A 326-nucleotide genomic window follows, 5' to 3' on the forward strand; every position below is an offset into this window, starting at 1 on the left:
GTAGTAAAATTGCCGACGACTTTCGGAGAGACGGAGGCTGACACATTGTTTTGAGGGAAAATAGGAGTAGTTCCTCTGTGTGGAAAATAGGGAAAGTGGTGAAAAGGTGCTGTGTAGGACTGCACTTCTCACATAAAAACATCCAGAGATAAAACATTAAATTTTCTGACTGCAGAAGCAGTCAACAGGGTGATGTGTGTGACCCAACACCCACAGCTGGTTGGGGCTCATGTTGGTTTCTGTTCGTAGCGGATGATTGTCCCAACCACTGCAAAATGTATTTAGGTCATCCTGCAGGCGAGGCAGAAACACATAATGGCAGCAGA

This window comes from Austrofundulus limnaeus, unplaced genomic scaffold (genome assembly GCF_001266775.1).
Source record: "Austrofundulus limnaeus strain Quisiro unplaced genomic scaffold, Austrofundulus_limnaeus-1.0 Scaffold3182, whole genome shotgun sequence".
In the NCBI taxonomy this organism is placed as follows: Eukaryota; Metazoa; Chordata; class Actinopteri; order Cyprinodontiformes; family Rivulidae; genus Austrofundulus; species Austrofundulus limnaeus.